Consider the following 22,527-nt stretch of genomic DNA (forward strand, 5'->3'; position numbering starts at 1 on the left):
CTTATGGTCTATGGCCCTGATTCAGAGCCGGACGCTCTGACAGAGCGCTTGCTCTGAATCAAGGCCGTCCCTCCTTCTTTTTGGAGCTGCCTCCTGGCCGCTCGCATAGCTGTGGGTGACCACCCACAGCTATAGCGAGTGGCCAAAATGATGGTCGCAATGGTCAAGACCATCGCGACCATCCGGCTTGTGAGGAGACCCTTGCGGTAGGGTCTCGCTGCCGCAAGCCCTGGAGTGCTTTTGGCTCTATCAGAGCCAAAAGCACTCCCACTGACACCACTAGTGATGTCAGTGGGGCCGGCCCCAGACGGTAGGCGTTCCCATGGCAGCAACACCCCTGGCATGCCCACCAAAGGTGGCGTGCTGTCATTCACCATCGACAGCATGCCCCCTTTGCTGCGAGACCCATAACGACGGCTTGGCCATCGCTATTCGGGTCTCACGCATGCGCACGATGGAGCCGCCTCCGTCGTGCGCATGCGTACTTGGCAACATCGACCCGCTTGCGAGTGCTCAGCGCTCGCGAGCGGCTCTGAATCAGGCCCTATATTCGTGGCAATAAGAAATTTACATTTGCCAAATGCACTAAAACTCACATGTATGTAGTGGGCTATAAAAGGATCCCATCCCTGCAATTTGTAATGAAGTCAAATGATTGTCAAAAAAAATATTTCACTTCTATACCATGAGCAGGGGCCATCATGCACATGTGCGGTCTGGTGAACACGTGTGTCTGGTGGCCATTGCCAGGAAGGGTTCCAGATGAACCCTTAGTGATTTTTGTGAGTAAGTAGCCCATAAGCTACTATAGGATAATACCATATAGAGATGGCATTGCCTATCGGGGCCAAACCTGGTAAGTCTGGAAGCTGCGGATGCTCTCGCAAATGGAGGCACCGCATGGTACATTCAGGGGGCTCTTACTATTTGCCAATGTCTCCTGAGAATGGGTGTTTTCAGGGAATATCCAGCAAATATTACTTGATATATAGGCACCATAGTATAGTGAATGCAGTTCAGCAGATATTTCTGTTGTATATGTGGATACCAGCACTGTACTGGTGAATATAATCCACAGTATCAGCCTTTGTTCTGTGTATATGGGCAATTACATGGGATGCAGTCAGGAAGCCGATGGTCGAAATGGCGACCGCTGGATTCCTGACTGTCTAATCCCAGCAGGGGTCTAATGACAGGCATCAAAATCCCAATGCCTGTAATTTTATGTACGCCAGGAGCCCGACCCCTGGCATACCGACCAAAGGTAAGCCGGGCGCCTGGCGGGGGAGGGTTAGGATAGGGGCTCCCAGGGGGAACTTAGCGTTAGGCACCCCCCAGGAGTGTTAGGGTTAGGCTAGGGAAAGGGGGAGTTAGGGTTAGGCACCCCCAGGAGACTTAGGTTTAGGCTGCGGAGAAGGGTGGTTAGGTTTAGGCACTTACAGGGGGGTTAGACACTTGGGAGGCTAGGGTTAGGCACCCCTAAGGGAGGGTTAGAGTTAAGGGGGGTTAGGTTAGTAATAGTTTAAATACTAACCTGTCGGGATCTTCACTGCTGGTCTTGCATCTGGCGGTATTTCATCCCGATCCCAACACAACTCCTGGTCTTAGTAAAGCAGTAACACTTTATTCTGCATGTTGATGTCAGTCTGCATAACAGTCTTTGTTGGTGTCTTGCTAGGTATCATATTTATATAATGGTAATTATTACGCTCACTGTCCCACGTTACTTTGTGCTGCTTGTGGAAAACTCTGAAGCTTAGAAATCCTTAGTTTGGGAGTGATGAATTGAATCTGCATTAAGGAAGAATCACACCGTCAGCAGCAACTGTCCAAAAATAGAGGTATTTTATTCCACACATTGGATTTTAAAGAAAGTTAACAAATTTCATTTATTAAAAAAAGATACAACATCTCATCATTTTGAAGGATTAAAAATGCAAAAACTCCACCAGACAATTGCATTTAAAACTAATTATATGTTCTAGGTAATAGATTATAGTGTGATATTATTCCTCAATCTAGGAGCTTCAATAAATGCTATAAAATGATGACTGAATGCCCAAAAGCCTGTGTATATACAAAGTTAGAAGTAGGTTCCATTCTAATCTGTAAACAGGATTTGATGCATACCCTATATGGTTTATTTATGTATATGTAATTACATGTTAGAGCAATACCCACTTACAAGGACAGGGGAGGGCATAATCCAGATAGTGTATGCTTATTTTATATTACCTGGAGAGGTCATCATTAGCATATCTGCTTCATACGAAAATCTCCACAGTCCAGACAGCAAACATTTCAGCTACAAACCATTACTTTACATGTCCTGTCTGGTGCTCGTGTGGACTGTGTCCTTTTATGAAATGAGAGTAATAGTGGAGGCTGTGCTTCTCTCATACAGCAAAGCTGCATGAACTGTCTCAGCTAAATTGGCTGCTGATTCCACACTGTTTGACAAATAGAATTTTTGTAAACTGAATCAGTTCTTTCATTGTTTGCATTTCATTACAGTGCAGCCTTTCTGTCACAAAATCGGTATCCATTTGAAATGGAGAATTTAGCAAGAGGGGATAAAGCTGTACCAAGTGAAAAATGTATACACTGCACAGGTCATATCTATTAACCATAGAATAATAGTGAGTCAGGGAGGCAGAGGTTAGTTTTTCAACAGGGAAAGGCTAACACAAGGGAGGTCATAAGTCAGACCTCAAGGAACACGTGGGGACAGGCAGCCTTAATAAATAAATCTTCAGGGAAAATGGTTTGGAGAAGAGCAGATGCAGGCCGGTGTTATAGTGAATGAGTTATTTAAAGATTGCAATGCTAAGCAGCTATCACGTGAAATTGGCCACAAGATTCTCTATGCTAAATATGGCAGACATGTCCTATAAGTGTTAATAGTCACTGTAAAAAAATTATATTTTCCTCTAGGACTTTGTTGTAAGCAATGCAGTTTTTTATATTTGTAGGCAATGATTGAAATAATCTGCCACAGAATGCTGAGATGGATCATTCATTAAATTGTTCCACTAACACAGGAATGAGTAGTTATTATACTGCTTTTCATGCTTTTTGCAAAGAGAATTACTGTATCAAAGCTTTTTATTAAATTACTAAGGGTTACATTTACTAAGTGGTGTGTTCGAAATCCCAACAATTTGGCAGTGGTTTACCAGCAAGATTGCAGCCTGCAGTTTTACTAAATTGAAATATGCTGTAAAACTGCTGTGAAACAACACTTTAGAATAATATAGAATAAAATAGAACATCAGGGGCTCTATTCATCATCACTTCATTTTTACAAAAGCAGGTGAAAATACACATTTTCACCTGCAATTGTAAAAATTAAGTGTTCGGGCCATTCATCACGAAGATAAGGCAGGAGATATCTCAGGTATCTCCTGCTTACCTTCCTCTTGCAGAATAGCCACTGTCCCCATACACTAGTATCACAGATATCTCCTACTTACCTTTCTCTCCCGGAATGTCCCGCTGTCCCCATACACTAGTATCACAGATATCTCCTGCTTACCTTTCTCTCCCGGAATGTCCCGCTGTCCCCATACACTAGTATCACAGATATCTCCTACTTACCTTTCTCTCCCGGAGTGGCCGCTGTCCCCACACACTAGTATCACAGATATCTCCTGCTTACCTTTCTCTCCCGGAATGTCCCGCTGTCCCCATACACTAGTATCACATATATCTCCTGCTTACCTTTCTCTCCCGGAATGTCCCGCTGTCCCCATACACTAGTATCACAGATATCTCCTGCTTACCTTTCTCTCCCGGAATGTCCCGCTGTCCCCATACACTAGTATCACAGATATCTCCTACTTACCTTTCTCTCCCGGAGTGGCCGCTGTCCCCACACACTAGTATCACAGATATCTCCTGCTTACCTTTCTCTCCCGGAGTGGCCGCTGTCCCCATATACTAGTATCACAGATATCTCCTGCTTACCTTTCTCTCCCGGAATGGCCCGCTTTCCCCATACACTAGTATCACAGATATCTCCGGCTTATCTTCCTCTCCCAGAATGGCCCGCTGTCCCCATACAATAGTATCACAGATATCTCCTACTTACCTTCCTCAGGCAGATTGGCCCGCTGTCCATACATTATCATGGGGACAGAATTCATCAAGCTCCAAAAATATTATTTACGCCATCTTCAGATGGTGTTTGCTACCGCTACCTGCTACTTCTCTATGGCAAAGAGTACTGGGTTGCAAAGAGGGATTTTTTCGGATCCCTCCACCCCTGTCGGCTACTTCCCCTGGATGTCAGGGCTCTTGTGCGCATGTCTGACCTGTAGGTCACGCATGCGCACTGCTCTTGCGAGCAGTGAAGCCGGTTGCTTGGACAGCTGATTTTCAGCGCCTGTGGCGAGTCAGTGTGTTAATTATCGGGGTATTATAGGCCTCCAAATCATAGCACAGTAAAAGATAGAGAAATAAAAGCTACCAGCACTGCAAAGAACAATCCCTATAGGTATATATACACACACACACTAATTGGTGTTAATAATACAGGTGTTTCACACTGCTGTTAAAGGTTGCTAACCATAGAAGAAACAAACAAGGGAAAGAATATAACAGTGCTGTGAAACACCTGAAATTTATTGAAGATAATGAAAAAAATAATAATGAATGATAAGATGAAATAAAATAAAAATAAAATAAAATTGAAATAAAAAATAAATGAAATAAAAAAATATAAATATAGAACAACTATGGCCCTCATTCAGAGCCACTCGCTAGCGGCAGTACGCTCGTTCCGAGCGATGTTCGCACATCTGCGCATGCGTACGGATCGTTGCGCGAACCAGTCAGTGCGGCCGAAATTCATGTGCTCGCAATATAGCGAATGCCTGCTATTTTGAGTGACAGAATGAGGCGTATGTGGGTGGTAACAGGGGAAGGTGCTTGAAAATGGGGAGTGGAGATCCGAACGCAGGCGTGCTTAAAGGTCAAAACGGGCGTTTTATGGGTGTGCATAATTAATACAGCACGTCATTGACCACGTCACTGGGTTATTTTATAGCCAGAACTGCTCGCAAGATTGTGGTAGCAAAAACCAACCACAAGAATAGCGAGCAGTTCATACGCTGGTCGATGTACTCGATTAATCTAATAAATAGCGGACATGACGTATGGTGCGTGCGGCCAGGGGGCGTTTTTAACAAATAAACGAGCGTATGTTTTGCTCGCTCATTCAGACTTAGAGGTGTGAACAGACTGCAATTTGCGAACTTCATTTGAATAGCCACCCCTTGTTTTTGAACAAACGACCGCGAATAGCGAATGGCTCTGAATCAGGCCCTATGTCAGTCACAATTAAATCAATTTAATAATACACTGTAAATGATAAAATTAAATATATAACAGACATCTTTGGCCAATGAGAATACACATATAAATATGAAGTGATAAAATAGCAGCAGATAGCGAAAAATATATATCAAAAAATGACCAATAGATATCAATCAATAAATAGAGATTATTGGAACAAGAAAAGGTAGAAAATCATTGATTCATTTAGGTCACCACAGTATTAGGTATCTACTACCATTTGGGGAAGATAATTGTATTATTGATGTTTCACATCCCACATGTGGGGAAAAAGTTTTTGTTATAGTTCCAGCAAAAGTGTCACAGTCAAAATGAAACAAGTTCAATGGGAGAAACTCACTTTGTGACAATTGGAATAAACTGAAGGAATTTAGTATAGTCTCCAAGTCAATTCCTATTAATTAAATAGTTGTAGTCTCCCACAATGGATACAAATGGCAATGTCTTGCTAGTATGACATATATTAATGTGATATTGTTTGATCACTTACCAATGTCCTCCAAATTTAGTAAGCTTTAATTGTGGAAGCAAATGGTCTATTCCACTGGGTCCTGGCTTGTAGCTCTCCACAATGTAAGGAGCCAGCCCGGTTGTTAGCTGTGCTGCAGGGCGATGGTGTGGAGCAGACTTCCCACACTGCGTGCTCAGGAGCGGGGTCTGCTGACCATGTTGTATCTCATCTTGCTGCTCCCTGCAGTGCCCGGTCCCAGCACCTGAATCTGGGTGCTGTCTGGGAATCCTGCGGCAGCGTGTCACTATGTGAGGCAACACTCCGTCTCTCATAAAGGGGTTAGATGCAGCAGGTGGAGGCTCAGCTGTTGGAGGTATTGCTGGAAATAGTAGTGACATGTGTAGCGTTTGAAGTCTCTGACGCGTTTCTTCCCATACAGGATTTCCTCTTGCGAGCAGTGAAAAGGAGCAGTGAAGCCGCTTGCTGGGACAGCTGATTTTTGAATCAACTGTCTCAGCACTGGAGCAATGATGATTTGCTCCAGCATCCATGGCGAGTCAGTGTGTTAATTATCGGGGTTCGTTTGGACCTCAATAATGAACATCTTGAATATCGATGCTTTTTCCATTGTAAGAATAAAACCCCCAGATTTACTATGCAGTGGGTTTCAAACCGCAAACAGTTGCTCTGGGCTTCCAAAGGAGCAGTCACATCAGTTTGCTGTTTTGCCAAGATAGTGGAAGCTATCCCATGCCAAAAGGGTTTGAGTATGGAATCCCAGCACTCGGAATGCCAGCTGTCAAGTAAGACTTATTGATATCACATCCACATTCAATGCAGGGGGTGCCAGACTTATAGCCAGCAGGTCAGTGCAATGTTCTTTAGGTTCCATGGATTATGGGAGCAGAAGACCCATCAAAGTCCCACTGTTAGCACTATGACACCAAACATAACATCTCACCTGGGTTTGTGGCATCATATATTGGACCCTGGAGGACTGGCAACATGAGGTCATGGAACCCACTTGTCAACAAGACATTGTGCAGGCTGGTGGTTTCATAATAGTTTGGGATGTGTTCACGTGGCATGGGTTGGGTCCCCTGGTCCACCTGAACACGATGGACCAGTAACCGCTATGTAGCTTGATAACCATTTGCAGGCCTTCATGGCAATCATGTACCCCCACAATGATAGAATATTCCAGCAGGATAATACACCCTGCGATCAGTCCAAAATTGGTTTTAGGATATCCGCAAATATTAAGTATCCCCAGATGTAATCACAGCAGATATCCAAGATATCTGCTGCACTCCCTCCATTTCTGAAGCAGCCACAACCCCCATAGGGGAAAGCAGCTACAATCCCATATCTGGGTATTGCAAAGCTGTCAGATTTACCAAGCACATTCTGAAATTTGGCCTCTACAGCTTACACCATCTGAAGATTTAATTTTGCATCCTATTTTGCAAACATTACTGGGAGAGCATTCCCTCGCAATCCTCCCCAGCAATTGCCTCCACACATGTGTAGTCTGTAGGCCATACCTGCGCAGTATTCCTGATTGAAGAGGCCACTATTGTGGTCACTTCACTCTGAGCATATCACAGGGATGAGCTTTCAGAGCCCTGTCCCTCCATGTGCTATTTGATAGATTCAGGCAGAATTATCACATACTACAGTGTAATCATGGGTGCTAATATCATATATCATACATTGCAATATGTGATTATTGATAAATGGTCCCTTAGCTGTGTGTGTTTCCTGTGTTTGATATAATATTTTTGTTATAGGAGGACTTGAAAGGCGAACTGGTCCTTGATGCCCAGGCATGCTGACATTTGCAGTTATCCAAGTGCCATCATGCACTGGAATGTTTTGCGGAACCAGTAGTACATCTGTAAAGACCAATATTATTAATGATAATATTTAACAATTAACACTGTGCCAAATGCCCCATTAGTATGGAGAAGTGCACTGGGTTTTCAGCCCAAGGCTGATTTCTCTTAGGGCTCTATTTACTACAATCCACATTTGTAATGCATTGCGAATTCAGGCAATATCACAGGGATTTACTACAAATCCCTTGTAGGGATAGATCTTGCGATAAAGCTCTGTCCCTGCGAATCCCCTCCGCACACTTATCACGGTATTTTTGCAAAAAAATACAGTGACAAGTGCTGACGCATGCACCAACTGACCGTCGCTAAGGTCTGCCCCCCGCGATCGTGGACTCCCACGTGACCCCCCTTCCTTAATTACACTTACCTTCAGTCATCGGTGCTCTGGTGATATCTTCCGTTGCTCTGGTCAGCTGACATCCCATACTGCACTGTGACTCAGTCAGGTGATGACCAGGTCTCAGTGCACCATGGGAGACCAGCTGACTGGAGGGAGGACATCACCCAGAGCCCCGATCACCAGTCCCTGGACTCAGGTAAGTTTTTTTTTTACTATTTCTTTTTCTTTCTTTTTTTAGCAGAGATCAGCGTGTGGTCTGTTTAGACCACACAGTTGATTACTGGGACCGGCTACGAGCTCTGCTCTGCCCAATAGAGCAGAGCAGGAGTCCAGTAACCGGGGGAGACCCTGGATAATGCCACCTCCAGGTCGCGTTATTATCACAGGGCTTTCCCAGGTGTTTTTTCACATTTTATGGGAAATGCAATCTGCTTACTAAAAATAAGTGATAATTAGGGCTTAGAGCAGAATTTTACGAATTATACTCCAATGCCCTGTAGTAACTTTAGGTGAAACTAAAATAATGTGAAAAGGGTGTGAAAACACCCTTTTTCACTTTATTTGAGTAAAAATAATGTTAATAAATAGAGCCCTTAGGGAGGAGAGACATTTTTGGGGACGGTTGTTTGTGTGATGGTGTGGGGGGTCCAGTAGGGTGGGTTAAGCAGCTGGACAGTAGACTTGCCCACTTTTCTGGGTGGCTAGGAGCACTACCTGATTTTTGGGAAGCTCCTGGCCATTCCTGGGGAGTAGGTAGGTATGATGTAGCTCATTCATAAGAAATGCAGATAGGTGGAAACCAGATGCAGAAACAAGAACTTTACCCAATTGTGCAAATATATGTGGAGAAGTGTAAGTGAATCACCATAGTCAATATATCATAAGCTATCAGACACACTAAACCTGCTACTGTACCTAAGGCTAGCCAGTTTGATTGCCTGCCATCTAAATTAGCCACATTTTCACCCATCAGTAGTAAAAAAAAAACTGCATCAGTAAAACTACAACAACCTTTTAACTCACAATTCCCATATCAATAATTCTGTCACTGAAGATACTATAAGTAACATTTTTTACTTACTGACCCCGTTGACAAATTATATGCTAGTAGAGTCAATTTGCATTTTTATAATAGCAAAATTATTAATGTTTCAGTGAACTTTTACTATTTGTAAATCTTTATAAATTAAAAAGGAAACAGATATTCAAAGGTTGACATCCTGAATAGACATGACCTAACCACTCAGCGTGCTTCTTGCAAATATTTATGCTTAAAACCCGAAATCAATAACAAAAATTGGAGAATTCTGTACTATCCATAGTACAGACAAAAAACCTATTGTCTTAAACATCTAAATATTTTGTTCTATACTAAAGACAGTGCTCTTGTCATATAATTTTAGAATATCTAGTATGTACATTTGCTGTAGACAAAAATCCAATGTGTGTTTAGCATTAATCAATAAGACAACCTGTAAATATTGAATGCACTATAGCTAAATTGTAGGACCATTAAACCTTACAAGCACATTGTTTTCTATAAGAAAAACAAGATGCTAATTACTTTATAAGCAAACAGGTAAGTCTCAGAACCAAAGACAATGGGCAAAATATACTAAGCGGCGGGTTCTAAAACCGGACCAAAACCACTGCAAAACCGCTGAGAAAGCACACTTTAGAATAGAGTAGCACAGAACTAAATATCAAAGCACCATCAGACAATAGAAAGAATAGAAACCTCAGATTTATCAAGCAGGGGTTTTGAAAACCATAAAACCACCGGCAAACCCACTAAAAAAATTGACTTGCCTTAGACAGACATGTTTGCTGAAAATTTGACAGGCTACAATTGATTGACAGGAATATCATCCAATTGGACTATGAACGATTATGATGTCTCTCACTAGACATGACTGGTCTTTCACAGAAATGCACTTACAAATAAAATATAAAACAAAAAAACACAATCACACTGCACTCACACACACAAAAAAATTACACACAGGCTACATGGAAAACACACCTCAAATAGAATAATACAGAAAAAGAAACAAGACAACTTTTTATATATAGAAAAATCACAACATTTAACAATCACTTTATATCTTCTATAATTTCCTACAACTATCTCCTTCTCCATCTACACTCCTTACAAACTAACAAAGTGACAGTAGCTGATTGTCTGTGTCTAAGATGTCAGGAGAATGTTTCTGTAAAAGCACCATTACATGAATATGAATACAATAGGTACTAATCTGCAGTGGTTACAATAGAAACCACAGTGAAACAGAATAGAAAACACCGACAAATAGAACACTCCACAGTGGGTTGTCTTTTAGAAACCGCCGGGGGTCGACAGTAAGTTTCAGTTTAGCCATCAAAACCGACATTTAATAAATAACTGCCGATAATTAGTGGTGGTTTCTAGATGACACCAAAACCGCCACAAAGTAAATTTAGCCCAATGGGTTTAACCTTTTGAGCTTAAAATGATTGATAGGATAATAGCTTGATTCGTAGAGGCCTTTACAATATCATTTATCTTGCTTCATGACATCGTTTGAAGGCTTACATATATACATATCTGATTTTTGCAAGAAGAAACTTTTCATTCAGTTTATTTTACTTTTATCGACCATTTTTGTATCCTCTTGTCCACCTAGAATTATAAGAAACAGATCAGGTAGATACAAATCAAAAGCTTATTTTAGCATTAATGTTTTATATGTTTTTTTCTACTACTTAAATAGCAAAAAGCTTTTAAAGGTTGCCAAAGTCATATAAGTGTAGGGCATGATGAACCATTTTCATATTAACATGAATTACATTTATTGGGCTTAATTGTGTTTGACAGATAATAATAGAGCACAAACTAACTGAAAGGAGGATATAGAAAATGTGGAGAAATACTTTTAAAAAGATTTCATAGTTTAAGTGCAATAAATGTAGAAATTTTTTTATGTTAAAGTAAGCCAGAAATCTTGAAATACATAAATTAGAAAGCAAAAAAAAAAATGTTGGGAAACAAATATTCTTTATGGAAAGCCCACCAAAAAAGTAATTCAATAACATCATCAAATGGCAAATAGAATATTTACAAAATTACAAAATTGTAACTTTATTAGACTTCGTCAATTGTAATTGTTGTTTGTAGTAAAAAAACGTATTCCATTAAAAATGTAATATTCATCAGATCTTAATTTCACTCCAAAATACTTAAAAAAAAAACACTTTAAATTCTTTTTTTACTTTTTCACACGTTTTGTTACATCACATCCACTTGTAAATATCAATAAAATATGTTTACATTCATAGTTTGCCAACACTTCTCTGGGCTTTTTTATTTTTATAAAGAGAATGAGAGAATACATTTTTATTGTAATTTTATACTGCTTTTGACAATATACAGTATAATGCTATAGCAACAATTAGGAGTAGTTTAAGAGAGGAGAGGACCTGCTTGTGGACTTTGTGCGGGCCTCCTCCTCCCTGGCAGTGCAGTAGACTCTGGCTTGCACCTGGGCAGGTCTCTGGGAAAATGGCGCTTGCACCTTATTCCCAGGGACATATCTACAAAACATGCGCAAATCACTGGGAAAATGGACACTGCACCATTTTACCTGGGATTTTTGCTGCCCCGCAGTGCCAGGCCACCAACAGACACAGGACTCCAGAGACTGCGGAGAGGTAAGTATAACTATGGGTGCAGGGTCCTATGTGCATCATCCAGACCAGCAGGATTCCTACAGCAAAGTCCAAATCCACTTGCAGGGTTCCCTCATGAAGGCCAGGTCCCCATTAGACTCTGTCTTGGTCGAGTCTTGACAGACCAAAGTGACTACAAAAGAGTACTATAATCCCAGTGACTAGAAGACTTTAAAAAAATATTTTTTTCATTAACAAATGATCAGCTAATATGACGAATTGTCCAGCTGACTGCCCAGTAACGTTATTACTTCCTCTAGTACAGATGAATGTAATATGCAGATTGTCAAACAAGCCAGTAACATTGACTGTGCACAATAATTGGTCATATTCAATATCAGTCAGTTCATTGGGTTTCCAGCTATTAGTAGAAATTTAAACCCCTGTCTCACCTAAGGAAACTTGATTTTTAAAAATTTAAATAAGCCTTAAAAAAATTGTATTAATCTTTCAGAATTTTCAAACAGATCTATTTACCCATCTGAAATATTTGTGTAGAACTCACCTCATATGACCTCATGCTGTATAGCCAATCAAAAAATGCTATCTAGGGCTGTTTATTATCTTCTTAATCATTGCATATCACAGCCACAAGTGATGCGCAGCCTGACAGGTATATATAATCTACCTTAATCGAAAATAAGTACAGTAGATGGAATGACTCAATGAACAAAGCAGTGCATTTAAATGCAGCATGTAACGACACATCGTGCCTTTATACACCAGATCATGCAGTGTGCATGGTGCTTGCGATGTATTGTTACATTGCATTGCAGCATAAGCCGGGTCACACATCGTATAGGGATTACCCAGCTTTAGAAGCAACAAACCGCGCGCACAGATTTATGTGCATGCATTTTGGTGCATGACCATAGTATGGAAATGATGCACATAAAATGCATCTATCCAACTCTACATTATTTTTCCTTGGTGCTAATTAAGAGTAAAATCTTGCAGAAGGCATTGGCCTTCATTTAGAGTAAGAGGTAAATTTGACTAGAATATACAATTTTGCACTATGATTGGGGGAATAAATGTGCAGACGGTTCTAACTTTCTTTACAGGGCATGCATCATAGCTCAACTCTAAATTGCAGTGTAAACAATATAACACTCCAGTTTATTATTTAGTTGTAGGTTACATGCAAAAGGAGGCTGTACATTTCTTATGTGCAAAAATAATAGTATTCGCAATATGCATTGCACATCGTACAGTTACAAATGTTGCAACATTAATTTTCTTTGCATTCTAAAGGACCTTTGCAGATTTGAATCCAAGTCAGTTTTGCAGATGGATCTTGCATGTTTTTATGCTGCACGCTGCACATGTTCTGTAGCTGAGTGCACATATCTATGGATGATAAAGGGTTGTACGCAATTCCTTGCATCTCCATTCACCACTGAAGAGCTGTACACAGATGGTAATGGGGCGCTTGCACGTAGGCTAGATTTAGCATGATGGAATTACAAGTTATGCAGTGTTGTGTGTACACAAAGATATGCCTGCTGGCGCAAGTGTGCGCTGGTAACGAGGACAGCTATGATGCCAAGCATATGGATGTGGTGCAGTTACATCTCTGCAATGGGTGACAACCATATCTCTGTGCACACACTGCTGGTGTTATTAGGTCAGCTTGCGTTCAATTCTGCATGAGTCCCTAGATATTAACTCAATTTTACTCCAGTTTGTCATATAATGTGGTCCCTAGTTACATTATACCATCTATTCCATCACTTCTGTAGTTTTAGAAATGATCTAAAGGACATTTTCACCCAAAACTAAAAATTTCATTTTTGCTGGAGTTAAGTGAGAACAATAAAAAACTAAATAATACTTATTGGCTCTCCCCCAATCCAGCATGTCTCACAGTGTCATTAATAGTCAGGGCAGCAGATGGTCGCTGCATTGCTAAGATCACAGCAGCTTCTTTAGGAGTTATTAAAAAGAACAATAGCTTAATTCATAGGCAACAAAAAATATCTGCTTCCCTTGGTCTAGGTTACACCATACTATTCAAAATAAGTATCATATTGGTTGCTATTATTAAATAAGCCTCGGCATTTCTGTTGGCCACACATGGTCAGTTCATGTTAGATGGTTTAGTCATCAATTTCACTGGTAAAATAATTAAATCAATAATTTTCTGATTATTCTCTTGCCATATTTAACATTCTGTATACAGTGTGGGTGAATGTTGGGTATTGAGATGTTGGGGGTGACGGCATTGTGAATATACTTCAGTGATCTAGTATACTGGAGAAACAAATATTCATAAATGTTACCAAACTTGGCCAGAGGTTCATAAAATGGATGTTCAGTTGTTTTTCAGTTTGTGGCCAAGAAGTATTTCATTATCAATCAGAGAATGTATGAGTTATATGACGCTTTTAGAACTGGGATTGCTGGAACAAGCTTAACATTTCCATAATTAATTAGATGACCTGCATTGAATGAGCCACTTGCAGCCTTGAAGCAACCAGGGGCCTGATGAAAGCAAAGGTCCAGATCGTTCTGAAATTCTGCATATTTCTGCAATTAAAGTTATGACATTTATTGTCTGTGTAGTTCTGAGGGAAGAAATGCAGCCCATATGGTACTGACATAGGCAGTCTCTTTCTTATAACCACATTTGCAGACTTTTTATATCCTCTCCAGAAGAAGCCCAGAGAGGAGATGCAGATGGGCACTGTGGGGGATGGGGCCAGCCTCCTATGCCATGGTAAACTGCCATGAATTGCGAGACCACGAGGATGGGTTGGGGCTAAATTATGCATTTTAGCATTAGCCCCACCCCTCCATACAGAGCTGCAATTCCAGGCAATTATCTACCCATCCTGCCCACCTCACTAGGAAGTGGGTGGGATCCAGGAGATGTGGACACACTTCCGGGTGAACGGGGGCTACCTAAAAATTCGGGAGCCTCCCGCTCCTTCCAGGAGAGTAGTAAAGTATGCCTGTAATGTGTTTGGAATAGGATGCATTTATCAAATCTTCAAGGAGTAGATTTTTTTGTTGTTGTTGAATTATGATATTATCTATACCAGGACCAGGTCTATTATGTTATTATAGAAACTGTGTAGCACAGCTGGAAGCATACTAGTTTGGCCCCCCTTCTCACCCCCATTTTTGAAATGAAGAAATAAAATGGGTTAGGGTAATCCTGGCCCCTCAGAGCTCACAAGACCCAGACTGCAGAATGAATGAACCAGCTGTAGCTGTTTTAATTCATTTCATAGTGTTATGGATATTTTATACCATACAAAACAGTGGCTGATGCTTGATTTGCTCTAACACTGTGACTGTACAAATGGCATAAAGTGTTTTTGGGAGGTTAATAAATAAATTAGCACAATTAGGTTTTGCACTAAGATCATAAAACTAGGAAATTCATAAACAGTAAAACCCCATTTTCACAGTTTGATAAATAGGGGAAAAGCAACTTCCACGTCTGTAAGCCGAGGACAACGGACATCGGGAATCTGGGCCCGTATGTGTGTAAATGAAAATCACTTTGCATTCCATTTCAATAACTTTTCATTATATGCACATTTAAATACCGTGTCAGTGTTCTTTATGGCTTCAGAACAAGACTGTAAGCTGATAAAGGGAGAAACAGAACCTTTACATCTCATGCATCTAAATGTATTGATTGTGATTGAATAATTGAATAGGACTAACTGCTGGATCAATAAGACTGGAATAGATAGTGGACCAAGGACCTGGAGATATAATCGAAAGCTCTAGGCGCAGAAAAATCACATTAGGATAATATTGTCTCATTTAATCATCTGTGCTAATACAATAAAAAAAACTGTATTACAGACCATGAACTTCAACAGAGAGCATTGGTTACAGCAAATGTAGTCAAGTCACTTCATTTAACAATGAGGATCTAATATGTTTTCGTGTGATAGGACTGGGCCAGTAAGTGATGACAGAAAGCGCGAAGCCTCTGCATATCTAAACTTGCATCTAGAGCCACTTTGCCTAATTGTTTCATCTGGCATAAAAGTCAGGAAGACCTCCTATTCCAAACAGATGTGAAAGAAACTATAATAAATATTTTCATCCCATAGCAAGGAGAAGGCTGTTATTTTATTAAGGCCCTGTTTTTTTATTTTTGACTGTGAAATGAATTAATTTTGGGCATGACTTTTCTAATGCTAGCTGTGTAGGAGATAATTGTTAATATTAAAATCCTCATCAATCGAAGTGTTACAAATTAATTTTTTAGCTCTTTCAGAATTCAGTAGATCTTTTGGTGACAAGTTTGAACTGTGGTCTCTTGGATAGTGATCTTACCCATACTTGCCAACTCTCCCTGATTTTCAGGGAGACACCCAGAAATAGCAGCAATCTCCCTGACTCCCTGAAAAGTCTAGCAATCTCCTACCCCCATTATGAATCTGTTATATTAAAAAACAATATACACTTAAATGGGATAATCAGTATAATTTCCCTGCATTGGATATAAGGCACAATGATCCCTATGGCTACATGTATTTTCTAAAAAGTATCAGTGTGTTTTCATCAACAAGTAGATCTTACTAACTGCTTTGGGGCTCATGTACATTTGAATGTAAATTAATTTTATGACACACCTCTCAGATGTAGCAGTACACACCCTCTTTAACACATGCTTATAGATGTTTGCTTCACAATCTCCCTGAAATTCTTTTTCAAAAGAAGGCAAGTATGATGTTACCATACATCGCATCAATTACAGAATTGGAATCAGGGCTGGTAGTATGGCTTCAGCATGCCAGGGGCATTCACACACTATGAGTATACAAACAGTGGGTTTAAATGCCCTCTACCCACACTTTGGGGCAAATGTGCTACTTGCAGGATGGTGGAACTATCCTCTCATATCAGGAGGTATGATCTTACAGATCATCTTCTGGTTCTTCAAATTCTCTACCGTGGACTAGCTCGGGGGAAGGCAGGGGGGGTTTAAATGTTTAAGCACAAAATTTAAAAAGGGCAATTTGTAAAATAGCCCCACTTAAACACACAGGGAAGGGGCGGCTTTTACAAGCTGTCACTTAGTAAATAAATCCCATGATCATTATTGGAATCTAAATACTCATAATGTTAACCTCTGTTCCAGTATGGTTACAACTATGGAAGTTCTCTGGTTTTTAAAAACCCACCAGACTCATACTTCACTTGCCTGTGCAACAGGTTACTTTGCAAAACCTTTTCCTTGACATTTCCCTTATGCAGGTGGACTACACCCTTTATTTGGTACCCTGATCTCAGCTTATTCACAACTCTTTACTGTTTCCTGACCTGTGACTTGTCTTGTATTTTTGCTTGTCTCGTGATTTGTAACTTTGCTTGTTTGTAAGATAACAGCCTTTGTGGGCTTGGACCTGTTGTCCTTCTGCAGTGGAGTCCAGGTCAGCTTGTTGGTTACTGACTCTGTGACAACTTCTGCAATTACAACTTATAAACTACATTCAACAGTATGATAATTACGAAATGACAACCTGCAGAAGTTTGGACACCTGTACAAGCAACCTTTCACCATACATTTTATTATTTTTTGCTTTTTTTCTTGCCAATACACCAAGCAAAATACCAATGTAAATGCTACTGCCACTGGATGTATAGCAATGTTCTTCTTGGGCTTAGAATGCCATCTTCCATTAGAATGTTTATATGCTAAAATGAAGGCAATGATATCTGTAGACTACAGAGGTGCTGTACGCTCTTTGAAAGACCCTTTATATAAATGTCTTCTCTGCATAGGAAACAAGGGTGAACTCCACTGTTGCCTGAAGCCAGATTTGTACAATCTGCTAATTTTCATTTTACAGTAGCAATGCTGGAATGAAGTATTATAAGATGGCAGAGAATTTGACCCATGGCAGAGAATTTGGGCTCTACTGGCTGTATGGTTTAAGAACTCCAGTTGTTTGAAATGTGGTGCACTTGGACTACTAGTTTAAGATAAAGTGGTATAAAGAGATAGACTCCCTCCCAATTACATCTCTTGGGGGAAAGGTTGTATTAAGGGTGATTGTTCAAAAGTGAACAACCACTTTTATTCAAACAATATAGCAGAGGTTCCCAAACTACTTTCATAGTGCCCTAGAGTATCAGCATTGTTTTCACGGCACCCCTAAGCCAAACATTTGTTGTTGAGAAATTCAGAAAAAATGTAGTAAAGTGGTAAAGTGAAGAAAATTGTGCTGACCTGACATCCTTAGGTTCATTTATGTGGTTGTGGACAGGTTTGAGCTTCTTTTTGCCCACATATTTACACTACATTGACCATAAATAATATGATTTGGTGCTGGGCCACCAACCTGAGGCACCCCTGTGCCTGAGGCACCCCAGGGTGCCACGGCACACAGTTTGAGAACCACTGCAATATAGTATAAAACAAGGCAAGAAAAGTAGAAAATAATCTGCATATGCTATTAACTTTTTAATACATAGTTTGTAATGTGGCTTAAACTTCTAGCATCAAAAAGGCTATGGCTGTAAAGATTCGAAGAGCAAATTCATGTCTAGCTTTTTTTGTTTATTATACTGTTGCCGATTGCTGTTGCGGACATGTTTTTATTTGCATTGATATGCACAGAGGTAGATGAGATACTTACATTCTGGGACTTGCATATTCAGATTTGTGCTTTCTACATTATATAAAACTCTGACAGATAGAAATATCTGTATATTATAATGAATCAGTCTTTTCAAATGAAATGTTGCAATGAAGAAAAGGACAAGGCATGAACCCTTTAGCCCCATCTGTTTTTTGTGATCTTGGAACTCCTAGTGCATAGGACGGGGCCTAGGCTGGTCCCTAAGAGAAAGAGCTCTCACTCGATGCAGGTTATATCCTTGTTGTGAGGCCACATAAGTCCCTGCCATAGTACCTGCGGAATGAGCTACACTCCTTTGGCAAACTAATTTCAATTAATTCAGACTAAACAGACATTCACCCTTTGAATTTGACATAAGAAATGCTTCAAACTCTGAAAATTCACCACAAGTTTGGCAATTGCACAAATTTAACCTTCTAGAAATTGTTCTATAGATAGTATTTGGCCCCTACCTGCCTTCATAGTTTATATTCTTAAGCATCTAGAGAGTGAGGAAAAGGATGTGTGTAACACGAATGCTTGTCCCTCATATGACAGATCTTCCCTAAAAAGGCTAATTTCAGGTAAGATCTTCACAACCTAATTCTGGGATTAACAGATTATTCTTTTTCCCTCCTTACTTGGCTGGTTGTAGTATGTCTCTGATAGCTAACACAGCCCAGACATGCCAAGGCCTTCTTGGATTTTGTGGCCATGGAGAACTAAATAGATTTAAGCCTCGTCAACAAGATAGAGCTAACTTTGAGTCTTCAGGGTTCTTTCTTGTGGCAACAAAATGGATCCCTAAAATCCTGTACCACACTGATCTCTGTCCTCTGCAAAAGTCTCTGTGAGGCCACATTGTTCACCATTTTACCTTGACCAAAGTTTCCATCTAATGGTCATCTCTACTTCCCATGCTCCTTCTGGAGTTCATTCAGCTGACTATCAAGTGCCAGTTCATCAGAGACTGGTGAAAAGCTGCAGGAGCAGTTGAAGACAATGTTAGCTTACTAGAAAAGGTTTATGGACCAGAGGAGATGGTATGAGCCAGTATTCTTAGTGGATAATGAAGTGTAGGGACAGAACATCTCCTGCAAAATGTCCACATTGAAATTGGAGCCTAACTACACCGGGCCATACCTACATAGTGGGCATGTAGTTGAATAAAGACTACAGCTACCTTTTGTCCAGTGTTTCATGCTGTCTTTCAGAACCAGTGATGTATAGTAAGGCTACGAGTTTCCAAGATGAAAGATACTTCCTCCTCCCACAGTAAAGGAAGAGTTCAACCATCATCCACTGGAGTTTGCAGTGATTAGAGTACCTTTCTTTAGCAGATGGCCCATCTACCAATCAGAAGTAATCCAAAGATATATAATAAAATATAAAAAAAATGCAACACATAAATCTGATTAAATGGCATAATAATTTTAAAAAAGCAAATAAGAACGAATATATTTTATATATATATATATATATATATAAAAATATATATACTGTAAACTGTACACACAGATAGAATATCACAGCAGGCACAATATCACAAAAGGCTGGATGGGTCCTCTCCATTATATTTTTTGCAGGCCGGGGTTAACATCTAGTGTTAGCCGATTGGTCGTGCTGCTCATTTTTTCATATGTCTCTGTTTTGCTTTAGTCATATCCCAGCTTATGTTAGCTATGGTTCTTGCCATTCTTCCACAACCCCACAGCCCTGAATGTTTAATATGCAGTTGGAGGAGAGGATATTTTATTCCCCACTTCATCACACATGCTCTGGTTGCTATTCTCCCCATGTCTTAATAGATTAAGTTGCTCTGTTTTGATATGTCACCCCCATCACCCGTTCACCATAGACAGTGCTGGAGGCAACAACATAACCTGTCTCTCCTCTGGCACATGTGAAGGACTCTGGTGCTCTGGGGGTTAAATTATTCAGACATCCGTGTGGATCAGATGGTTGCCTGCCTTTAACAGAGACAGTAATATGAAGGCTACATGCAACTAATATGGTCCCTTAATCCTAAACACGCCTCTGTATACATTACATGTGTTAGGGAAAAGACAGTCCTGTTAGCATACACACACACACAATATGTTCCACAGTAATGACAGTGATATATCTTTCTTTCACTCTCTCTTTTGCAGGGCTCCAAGCCATGATATCCTAAGGCAGTTTAACAAGCAATTCCTCTAAACTCATAGTGGAGATTATTGGTGTTTCCACTAGGGAAATATTTGCACTTTTTTTCTTTTCCTTTTTTCTATTTTTAGATCCTCTTGACAGGTGTGGAATGTGGCCCAGTAATTCCAGTGATGGAGCCACTTCCTTCTTCTCTACACCCCGTGGCTGCCCGTGTGCTTCACAGCCCCTGGCAACGGAGAGGTTATATCCCATCTCTCATAGCTATTAACTTAAGATATCATTTGAGTATTGTCTTCTACTTTCATAAGGGACTGAATATATAATGCAGACAATGGAAATATATACAGCAAAATGCACATATCATACAACATATTTATTATAGTTAATTGTACATATAATTAGCACTAATATTATATATCTCTGCCCAAACATTATTATTAAAGGACATTTAGCGCCTTTTGTGAGTCTGACGCAAAGTGTCTGTAATTGCAGGATGTGGCAGAAGCCAGATTTACTACCATGACTTCAAGCTGAAAGCGCACCACCATTGGCATATATAAAATGGATGCAGGGTTGCGGTGCACATGAGCAATGCACATCCTGCACCCATGTTTAATACTTACCTCTCCGGCGACCTATGTCAGTGCTGCAGTAGTAGCGCAAATCCCCGGGAAAATGGCACGGCATCCATTCTTCTGGAGATTTGCGCAAGCACAGTAGATGGTGTCCCTGGTACCATGGTGTTGGCACCATTTTACTGGAGACCTGTACATGTGCAGTATACTCTGCCACAATGCCAGAGTCTCTTGCACCACAGACAGGAGGGGGCTCGCATGGAGTAGTCTGCACACGTGCCCCCTTCTCTCATAAAATGCCCCTGTGCACGACCCACTGTTTTTCCATCTGTGGCCACAGCTGTCATCATCAGTATCGGCACTTGCACCTAACAAATTGCGAGATACAATAGATCCAACAGAACCAGGCTTCATGTGCTGTACACTGGCCTCAGAAAAGCACAGAACTCTAGCTACACGTCATGACACTCCCATGTGATGAATCTCTTACATGTGACTGCAATGTGGCCATCCAGAAACACCCATTTCATGCAAGGAGAGAGCCATTAAACATTCACCTGACTAAGAATCACCTGGAGATATACAAAAATGTGTAAATTTGCTTCTGTGCGCAGTTCGCTAAAAGTTGCTATTTATTATCATACAGTACGTTTATGCAGCTGTGACTGACTCAGAATTAGCAGGACTGGATTAGTGGCCACATTGGCCTCATGCTGAAAATGTTCAAGGGCCCATAATGAGAAGGGGAGGAGGTGTGACTGGTGCTGTGTGGGTGTGGTGAGTTTGTGTGGGAGTGGCCACTACCATGTGAGCATGTACATCCCCTACACTATCAACCCCAATGCTTCCCTATGAGTTAAGTCTAATTGAAAAGATTCAGTATGTGGAACTCTGCGCCATAAACTCGCCAAACAATAGATTGCCCTCAGGCCAGCGAGATTGATGAAACCTTTAAGTCCTTTTAGCTCACATAAGAAACCTATTTAAACACATTCAGAGGCTAAAGAAACCAGTCCACAAATCATTACACTACAAAAAAACAATTTTCTTATTTTTTTATTCTAATCATTTTATTCTAAATACATTTTCAACTATAGTTGTACAACTGTGAATTCTTCATGTAAAGTGCTGGTCCTTAATTATTATCAAATGTTTGAGAAATGTTAGAAAAATAGAAGTTTGATAGGTTAATTTTTATGTAAGTAATATGGCAGATATGATGAAATACATGTTATATATCTGTATAATTTTTAAGTCAACCACAATTTTTATGTTTATTTTTACAAATCCTAGGGGAGTGCAATCTCGCACCAACCTCACCGCAATCCTAATTGAGTACAATCTTGCACCAAACTCGCCACAATCCTAAGTGAGTACAATCTTGCACCAAACTCACCACGATCCTTAGTGAGTACAATCTTGCACCAAACTCACCGCAATCCTAGGTGAGTACAATGTCACA

The 22,527-nt window shown here is 40.4% G+C and overlaps 1 protein-coding gene across 1 annotated transcript in view; it reads left to right on the forward strand.

Annotated features, from left to right (window-relative positions):
* Window positions 1-22,527, forward strand: part of ESRRG (estrogen related receptor gamma) — a 523,236-nt gene that overhangs the window by 171,836 nt on the left and 328,873 nt on the right. The window lies entirely within an intron of this gene.

Source organism: Taudactylus pleione, unplaced genomic scaffold (assembly GCF_031769625.1).
Source record: "Taudactylus pleione unplaced genomic scaffold, aTauple2 ptg001624l, whole genome shotgun sequence".
NCBI classification, from domain to species: Eukaryota; Metazoa; Chordata; class Amphibia; order Anura; family Myobatrachidae; genus Taudactylus; species Taudactylus pleione.